Genomic DNA, 7,840 nt, shown 5'->3' with positions numbered 1-7,840 from the left:
AGTAGGGGTTATTATTCTACGATTCCAGAGGAGGCAGTTGGACCATGGAGAGGATAAGCATTTTCCCAGAACCACACTACCACCAAGATGTACCGCCAGGGCTGCTGTGGTCTACATGCCTTCATGATATATAGTGTGCCTGTACGAATACGTAATAACAAATCCCACCATTATGTACAACTCTAATCCACCAATTAAAAAAAATATGGGGGAACTATTGTTTTTAAATTTATTTTTATTGTAAACAAATGGGATACATGTTGTTTCTGTTTGTACATGGAGTAACAGCATATCATTTGTGTAATCATACCTTTACATAGGCTAATGATGTTTGATTCATTCTGTTATTTTTTTCCTCCCCCCCACCCCTCCCACCGCTCTTTTCCCTCTATACAGCCCCTCCTTCCTCCATTCTTGCCCCCCTCCCACCCCCCATTATGTGTCATCATCTGCTTATCAGTGAGATCATTCGCCTTTTGGATTTTTGAGATTGGCTTATCTCACTTAGCATGATATTCTCCAATTTCATCCATTTGCCTGCAAATGCCATAATTTTATCATTCTTTATAGCTGAGTAATATTCCATTGTATATATATACCACAGTTTCTTTATCCATTCATCAGTTGAAGCACATCTAGGTTGGTTCCACAATCTAGCTATTGTGAATTGAGCAGCTATGAACATTGATGTGGCTGTATCTCTGTAGTATGCTGATTTTAAGTCCTTTGGGTATAGGCCGAGGAGTGGAATAGCTGGGTCAAATGGTAGGTCCATTCCAAGTTTTCTAAGGAATCTCCACACTGCTTTCCAGAGTGGCTGCACTAATTTGCAGCCCCACCAACAATGTATGAGTGTACCTTTTGGGGGGAAATATTTTAACTACAAAAAAGAAAAGAAAAAGAAAGGCAGTTCTTGCCCTTCCCCCTGGGTCCCGGGGCAGATGCAACGCCTTGTGTGAGGTTTGACAGAGCACAGGTGCGAGTTCAAACCCCATGGGCACCTCAGGTGCAACCCCAGCCTGCCAACTGTTCCATAGAGACCCTGCGTAGGCCTTGACCCTAGGTTGTTCTTACTCCAAGACCTTGTTCCCTTCTCCTCCGTCTCATTGTTTTACATCGGTGCCTCACTAACTTTTCTGCTTCCAGACCACTTGGTTGAGGCAAAAAGTTCCAAAGGCCCACCCATTTCAGTCTTCCAATGGAAGAGCCACTAAGCAACAACAAGGAGCTGTTACGTGCATGGAGACATGTAAGTTTTACTTAGCTGTAGCTATTGTTCATTCATATTTGAGCCACGATGCCTATTGGTCATGAAATCTGTCATTCATGGGCAGAAATAAGCCAAAGTAGTGATGCCAAGTGTTGTCACAGCTGCACCTTTCAGGGTAGGATGAGAGCGAGTCCTCTGCCTATTTGAGCATGGTGCTAATTGCAAATTTCTGAATTACTACTAAGTGGACCTGAGTGGCACATAAAAATCAAAGTCCAGGAAGAGATGCATTTTTGGATTAGCTCATAACCACCAGAGACTTCACTGGGAGAACCATTTCCTTAAACAACAAGAAAAAGGCAGGCCACATTGGCATTCTCTAAATTCCCAGCAGAAACCCTAGAGTGGGAATATCCAGGTGCATTTATTACCGACTGCCTACGAGAGCTATTCCCCAGCTGTGGGGCACTAGCTTGTCTGGGCATGCAAACTGTGGACACAAATCTGAGATGATTACAGCCTCCCCACAAACCCAGAAAGAGGTTAATAATCTGAAGTGGAAACTGGAAAGGCCTATGTTGTTAGAACAGTGCCAGAAATATAAGCTCAAAAGAGTGGAGACAAACGCTGTGATTGAAGTTCTAGAGAAAAAATTGATTTCACGTGCCTTAAATCCAGATAGTGTTCTCCAAAGACCATATTTAATAGCGGAATGGATCAAAGAACAAAATAATGCCCTTTAGGGAGAAACAGAGAACCTGAAACCAGGCCACCCCTGCTCTTCATCCTTGACACCCACCCCCACCCCACCCCCGGCAGCTATTGGCTTTGACTCCATGGAGGAAAGACATTGGCTGTCTCTTTTTCTTTTGCCCTGGTCTCACGCCAACCTCCTGCTAATTCCTTGAGTTCAGTCTCTGTCCTTCAGGCAATCCTGTAATGAAAAGGTAGCAAATGATGAACTTTGCTCTATACTTCCGGGCAAAGAGGTGACACTTTCACTTGATTTTTGCAGAGGGATCTTCTCTTTCCAAGAGGAGAGCATCCAGCACCTGGGTTTGCTGATTCAGATGTTCTGTGACCCCAGGCAGCCCTCATGGATTCCTCTGTGCTTACACTAAGCAGCACAGATTTCTTTTCAGTAATAAATGGCTGCTTTTCTGGTTCTCAGTTTGCCTCTGTTGATTCTTTGGTTGCATTTTTCAGCTCCGTCTGGGTCCCAGCTGTGTTTTCAACAATACCTCAAGTCGATGGGGCTTGGCACTTGTTTCTTTTAGTCACTGGTGTGTGATAAATAAAGCTTGTAAAAGTTGTTTCCTTGAACATCATTAACACGGTCCCATTCCACAGGCAAAATCTGCGGCCCTTTGCTCTTCTGATCTGTAGTAGACCCGCCCAACGTTCCAAACTGGCTTTTATGAAAGAGTCTGGAGTTGGTGCTAAAACTTGACATTTCTATTAGCCAGAAAAGATTTCTTCTTTCACCTTACCCCTTCCCCTGAACCCCTGTCTCACCAAAGGTAAAAAAGAAGTAAAATCTAATTCATCTTGATGAATGTGAGCAACCAGCAGTTTTACTGTTTTGGCCAGAGAAAACCACCCTCCTGCCATCTCTCCTACAGCTGCCATCAAACAGTAAACAGGAGAAATAAGGAAACGATCTGTCTTGCCAAATCCACTCACCATAATTTTGTTGGCAAGCTCTAGTGGACATGAAATAATAGAATTGCAACCTGGGAAGGGATTTGAGAAGTCACATTGTCCAACCATCCTACGGATGCTTGAATGTCTATGTACCGCTGGCTCCCAAACCTGGCCACACCTCAGAATCCCTGCAGGCGCTTGTTCAAAATAAAAATCATTTGGCCTCACCCTGCAGTTCTGTGATTCAGCAGGCCCGGGTGGACCTGTTTATTTTGAATAGCACCCAGGTGAGCCTGATGAAGCCTCTCCACAGACGGCACCAGAGAACCACCTGGTGGTGTCACAGTGTTCAGGGATCCCGTCAAGAACCTTTGCTTGGTCTTCCCAGCACCTGGGCCTGCGTGCCTGCCAAGGACACCAAACAGGAGCGGCTCTGTTGACAAATTCTTCCTCAGTCTCTGTGGAACTATTTCTCCTCGCTGCCTCTTCCTAGTAACTCTGCCCCTTAAAGTGACACAGAAGCAGTCCAAGCACTGGTCAGCCTTCAGGTGTTTGAGGATGACACGTTCCTCCCAGCTGTTCCTGGGTGACTTGGTTCTGACCTTCTCCCCAGTGGGTTTCCTGTCTGATAACAGACCTGACTTGGGGCTTCAGGATTCAATCTAAACACTAATACAAATTCTTCCTCTTATTCACCCTGTGGCTTGGGGTATGGCGTTCAGGCTTTGTGACCCTCCTCGTAGCTTTCCATAAAGTGAGAGGTGACGCTACTGCCTACGTGAGTTGGTTGTGGGGTCAGCACACAGCCGGTCTCCGTCCGAGTCAGTTCCCATCCGCCTCCTGGTTTGTCCAGCTCTCTCAGAGTGTCGTGTTTAAAGTAACACTGCCGAGTAGACAGGCACTGTGAGCCACGCAATTTTTTTCACGTGTTATTGTAAATTTCCTAGCAATAACATTCATGAGTAAACAGAAACAAGTGACATTCATTTTAATAATTCAACTCAACATACCATTCCAACACATGATTAATAAGGAGATCTTTTGCTTTCTTTTTTTCACCTGAAGTCTTGACAGTCTGGTGCATATCTTACTCTGACGGCACATCTCAATTTGGACTAGCTTCTGTCCAAGTGCTGAAGAGCTACACGTGGCTACCATATTGAACAATGCCAATTTAAAGGTGCATCTATTGCTGGACCATGCTTGTACCCTTTTCCCCTCTCAGGGGCCTCACTCCTTTGACTTCTGCCCTTGAAGAGTTTCTCTATCTCAGGTCAAAAGTACACTTTCAGCCAGGTGCGGTGGCGCACACCTGTAATGCCAGCAGCTCGGGAGGCTGAGCAGGAGGATCTGGAGTTTAAAGTCATTCTCAGCAACTCAGCAAGACTCTGTCTTTAATAAAATATAAAAAAGGGGGAGACCCCACTGGGGATGTGGCTCAATGGCTAAGCACCCCTGGGCTCAATCCCCAGTACCAAAAAAGAAAAAAAAAAAAATGTTAACGTATACTCCTCTCACAATTCTGTGTTCTGAAATCCCAGGGTATTAGTTCAGCTATTCAGCAGTTTGCACCAACCCTGACTCCAGACCCTGACCTGGAGGAACCTTGTCATTAACAAAGTCCAATTGCTGCTTTCAGGAAAGTGGGTTTAGTTAAGCTACAGACCCACAGAACCGTAAAATCAAGGCAGAATTATTGGGTACATAAAAGGCACATGAAGAGACAGTGGAATTCCTCTTGGAGATTGTTTGCCTTACTGCTGTGTAAATTCCTGCCCTGCTTCAGTTACATTCCCAGATTGAGCTTGTCACATTCATGAATGTCTTATATGAAAGGATTTTTTCTTTGGCTGCGTCAGGGTGGGAGACTTTAAGGAAGTGGCGGGGCAGATGCCACGGGTCTGGGGTGGGCTGTTTTACATACTTCTTCTACATACTGCTGCCACTGGTCCAGAGGTAGCAGATCTGGATTTCGGGGGTACCGGGGACCCTGCTTATCAGGGCATTCTATGAAATTCTCAAGAGTTTTCAAATGCTGGAAAGTGGTTGACTATCAGCTGGGAGGACGAGGGCAGGCCTCGGGAGAGGAGATGGAAGGCTGGAGTGTGAAGGACAGGAAGAATTTCAAAGGATGAGCAGGCAGGAGTGCATTTCAACAGGAACACAACCACGTCCTGTCCCCAGAGAGAGCAAACAAAAACAAGATTTTCAAATGTTTGGAAAAGGCAACCAGAAGAGAGCACTGAGCTAAGAAAGTATGTCTGCAGCTCGGACTTAACTTGCCCCTGGAAAGCTTTTGAGGTTTTTGACTTGAAGTGCTGTTTTCTGGAAACATCTAGGGACTTATCTGTGCAACTAAATAGCTAAAGATAGAAACAGACTCAAGCAGTTATGTACTGAGGGCTTTGCAAACAGAGAACTTTTGGATGTGAAAATAGAATGAACGAGCAGAGCTACTGAAGTTCTGACTTCAGCTAACGGTCCTGAGGTGGGGCGGGGAGAGACGGACAACTCACAGTAGCAAAAAATATTGCCCCTCTTGGAAAGAAAAATGCAAGTGTCCCAGTCAGATCTCTTCTGTGACACTACCACTGTGAACCAGGTCCAAAATGCTTAGTTAACAAGTTCGAGTAATTTAGCAGGCTACTGCTAAATCAATGCCCCTGCCGTCGAGCGCTTGAGCACCTTAGGATTGGAACATGTCATCTTGTTCCTGATCCTGTCTCCCATCAGCCCTCCATTCCAGCTGTGCTCCTTCATTCAAACAATCTGAGCCCACAACCCAGCCCAGCCTCCTCCACATGGCCCTCCTGAAAGTGGAAGGCAGGTGTTCATCTTCCATAAAGCTACCCTCACTGACCTTGACCCACAAGCTTGTCTCCAGCCTCTGCCTTGCAGTTGTTTCTGCATAAACATTCTTTCTCTCCCTCCTCCCACCTCAGTGTCTGTTATTGGGGATTGAACCCAGGGCCTTGCACATGTTAAGCAAATGCTCTACTGCTGAGCAATACCCCCAGCCCTATGCATAAACAAACTCGTTTTTTAAAATTATTTTATTTTGGGCTGGGGAGATAGCTCAGTTGGTAGAGTTCCTGCCTTGCAAGCACAAGGCCCTGGGTTCAATCCCCGGCACTGCAAAAAAAAAAAAAAAAAAAAAAAAATTATTTTATTTCACTTTTTTGTTATTTTTAAATGTGCATGACAGTAGAACGTATTTTTTTGTTTGTTTTTAGTTGTAAATGGACCTTTATTTTATTTATTTGTATGCGGTGCTGAGAATCAAACCCAGTGCCTCACACATGTTAGGCAAGCACTCTACCACTGAGTCACAACCCCAGCCTATAGAATGTATTTTGACATATCACACATACATGGAGTATAATATCCCATTCTTGTGGTTGTACACGATGTGGAGTTTCACTGGTCATGTATTCATATATGATCATAGGAAGCTGCTATAAACATTGTCTATGCATAAACTCGTAACTTTTGACTTTGTGGTATCTTTGCCTGGCAATCATGTGAACTTCATTCCTAAATTTGCAGAATTCCCACTGCTGTAGTCTGAATGTGCATATCCCTCCAAAATTCATATGTTCAACCTCTCCCCAAGATGATCTTATTAAAGATTGGGGCTTTGGGAAGTGGGTAGGTCAAGAGGGTTCCAACCTCCTGAGTGAGTTAGTGAGTAAGGGCGTAAGGGAATATTTTTTTTCTCTTCCCATGATGGAAGGATGCAACAAGAAGACACCCTCTATGCGGAGCAGGCCCTCATCAGACACCAAATCTACCAGTGCCTTGATCCTGGACTTCCCAGTCTCCGGAAGTGTGAGTAATAGACTTCTGTTGTTTACAAATTATCCAGCCTAAAGCATTTTGTTATAGTAACCTGAATTGACTAAGACACCTGTCTCATGTTTGGGGATCAGTAGGGACCACAACCTACTATGAAAGACAAAATAGTGCAGATTCTTGCTTCATTCCTGCCCCAAACATGAGCTTTCTAACATGTGTCTCTTTGGAAAATCAGATGCTCCCACTGAGGGCCTTGACTTAAGAGTCAAAGGTGACAAAAAAGTACAGAGGGAAATATCCTTTCCATAAAATTTCATTGTCAGCTGGTTTTTGTGGTTGACAAGGTCAAGATATTCACTGTTGTGCAGGGAAAGTAGGCAGGGCTGCAGCCCCAGAATCTGGGGGTGGGGAAACCATACCTGCTGCACTTCTCCTCTGAGAGCCCAAGGCAGGGTCACCAACCAGTGGGGTTTTCCTGGGATGGAGGGGTTTCCCAAGGCCACGGGACTTTCAGCGCTAAAACTGGGACAACCTGGGGAAATCCTAGTCTGAACCCTGTGGACATTAGAAGCTGCAAGTCATTTCACTTAACATGTCCTGGAGAGAAGGAATGGTCCCAGGAATGCCTTCCCCGGGGAGAGCTGCTGAACACAAAGGCCCTCTGTGGAAACACCTGGAAGTTGTCAGTGATTTTTTTTTTTTTTTTTTTTTGAGTGACTCATAACATTTTGTTATATGCAGAGGTGATTTGCCAGAAAGTTGCTGAAGCCTGACCTTCGGAGTCCCTCGTTTGCCCTGGGAGTCCTCGAAAGGTTCAATGAATAGTCACAGGATCGCATGTTTCTGTTAATTTTACAAAATATTTCTTTTTCACCACAGTTGGTTAAGACGCCTGTCTCTTTCCTTTCTCACTTCCCCTCCAATCCAGTGGTAATTAGGTGTTAGAGTCCAAAAAGGCATTTTTGGAAATTCCGCTAAGACTTGAAATGCATTTAATGTGGGTTTAATGGGACGTACTTATGAAGTCCCCGTCACTTCCCTGTGCAGTGAAGAGGTGGCTGGCTGAGCTGCTATAAAAATGTACATGCAGGATCCTGTGTGTTTCATCCGATGTCACACACAGAGGGCTTCTGAAACACGCAGGAAAGACGCACTGAATTATCCACAATCTTCAAAACCTGTGAGTGTGTG

Source organism: Sciurus carolinensis, chromosome 17 (assembly GCF_902686445.1).
Source record: "Sciurus carolinensis chromosome 17, mSciCar1.2, whole genome shotgun sequence".
In the NCBI taxonomy this organism is placed as follows: domain Eukaryota; kingdom Metazoa; phylum Chordata; class Mammalia; order Rodentia; family Sciuridae; genus Sciurus; species Sciurus carolinensis.
The sequence above is the reverse complement of the archived record's forward strand: the minus strand, read 5'-3'. Positions refer to the sequence as shown.